Source organism: Myotis brandtii, unplaced genomic scaffold, assembly GCF_000412655.1.
Source record: "Myotis brandtii unplaced genomic scaffold, ASM41265v1 scaffold456, whole genome shotgun sequence".
Classification (NCBI taxonomy): Eukaryota; Metazoa; Chordata; class Mammalia; order Chiroptera; family Vespertilionidae; genus Myotis; species Myotis brandtii.
In genome coordinates this window covers 5,120,621-5,122,965 of record NW_005367431.1, presented here as the reverse complement: position 1 = coordinate 5,122,965, position 2,345 = coordinate 5,120,621, and positions in this window count along the sequence as shown.

The window sequence follows — 2,345 nt, the reverse complement described above, 5'->3', positions numbered from 1 at the left end:
GGGGCGGCGCCCCAACTCCCCAATCGGCCCTGCTCTGAGCCTGACCAGGGGCTGCACCTAGGGATTGGGCCTGCCCTCTGCCACCCGGGAGCAGGCCTAAGCCAGCAGGTTGTTATCTCCTGAGGGGTCCCAGACTGCGAGAGGGCACAGGCCGGGCTGGGGGACCCCCCTCTCCCCCAAGTGCACAAATTTTTGTGCACTGGGCCTCTAGTATATATATCTCCTATATAATAAAAGGCTAATATGCAAATCGACTGAACGGTGGAACATCCGGTCGCTATGATGCGCACTGACCACCAGGGGGACGATGCTCAACTGGGAGCGCTAAAGATGTCCGACTGTGAGAGGGTGCAGGCTGGGCTGAGGGATGCCCCACTCAAGTGCACAAATTTCATGCACCGGGCCTCTAGTATGTATATAATTGATTTCAGAGAAGGAAGGGAGAGGGAGAGAGAGATAGAAACATCAATGATGAAAGAGAATCATTGTTGATCAGTTGCCTCCTGCACGCCCCCTACTAGGGGATGGAGCCGCAATCCAGGCATGTGCCCTGACTGGGAACCGAACCATAACCTCCTAGTTCATAGGTCGAACTCAACCACTGAGCCACACCGGCCGAGCGGATGTGGGATCTATTTTGACAGCAGACCCACAGGTGCTGATGGGCAGGAGGTGGGGCCTGAGGGAAGAAGGGGAATCCAAGATGACTCCTGGGTTTTAGACCTGAGATCTTTCCCTGGGCTGAGAGCTTAGGGAATGAGCAGGGAGAGGGGTGATGGTCAGAGGCTGACTTGGGAACATGTTAGCTCTGAGATTTAACAAGACCTCCCGATGGCCTGGCAGAGGGGTCAGGGGATATGTGAGTCCAGCCTGGGGCGGGGGACTGGGAGGCTCACAGTTGGAAATGGTCACATGGAAACGGGACTAGGGAGGTCACCTGCCTCCTGCCTCCTAGCCCAGCGCTCTTCCCACCGCCTCTCTCTCTGTCGGGCTCTTTCTTGCCCTCTGAGCTCTCTGGCAGAGCCTTCCAGGTAAGAGGGGCCTCTGGGAGGTGATGCAGAGCTCTGCCCTCCACGTTCCCCGCCTGCCCTGGCCCTGGTTCCCTTGGCAAACAGCCCCGGGCCTTCCAGGCTGCTGTATTTCAGAAAAGCGTTCCAGTTTGGCAAAGCAAATACAGCCACACAGAAAGGCAACACCTTGCAAAACAGCACCAGGCCCCCCAAAGGAGATTTTTCTTGGTTTTTTCTTTAACTTTCTCAACTGGCCTCCAGCCAAGAATGTGTCCGGTGTTTTTCCCCTTGGTCCCTCCCCACCGCCCACCCCGTCCCCGGTGTCTGGGATTCCCAGAGTGTTAATCTCCCACTGCAAGAGTGGGAAACCTCCGAAATGGCCTGGAGGTGCACAGCTGTCCCGAGCCCTCCTCTTCCCGCCCACGGAGCCCTGGGCTTCCCGGTAACGGTGGGAAAGAGTGCGAGCTCTGAAGCAGGACGGCCTGCCTCTGCGTCCCAGCTTGGCAGCTGTGTGACCTTAGGCAGGTCACTTCCCTCTCTGTGCCTCAGTCTCCTAATCTGCAAAATGGGGGTGATAATACTGCTACCTGACAGGCTTGTCATGAAGAGTGCGTTAATACACATGAAGCTTAGACGGGTGCCTGGTGAGCAGTAAGTGCTCCATAAGTGATAGCAGTTATGATGATGTCCCTGGGCTTGGTCAAGATAAAGAACGCAGGTCCCAGAGGGGCACTGCCCGAGTTCTGGTACCGGCCCCACGACCTGCCACTTCACCCCTGGGGGCCTCGGCCTCTCGTCTGCAGCAGAAGCCCCCTCCCAGGCTGCGGGGCTGGTGGACGTGAGCAGGTGGAGCACCTACAGTGCCGGCGGAGTCCCTCCTGAGTGCTGTATGGGAGGGGGTGGGGAGCAGTGGGGCTCCCAACCCGGGTTTCTGAAGCCGGCAGGCCTCTGACCGCCTCAGCCCCGGCTGAGAGCCGCTCCCTGGCACACTTCTCTCCCAGACGCATGCTGATGATGCCTGAAGTCCCACCATTGTTGCTTCACTTCTCTGGCTTAAGACGTTGCCATTGTTAGAATCCAGGTCGCCCAGGGAAGAGTCACCAGTTCCGTCTTCTATCGCGTATCCCTCTGTGAAGGCGTTTATCTGCTGTTTCCCCGGAGGAACACGGGAAGGGAAAGCATGCTCTCCCATCACGCCCCTGCCCTGGGCTGACCTGCCCCGCACCCTGCCCCGCAGGCATCACCCCCCTGGCCTTTTCCCATTCCTCAGGCAGAACCGTGACCACCCCATCCCAGCAGCCTGCACGCCGATGGAAGCCCCACCTGGCCCGTAGG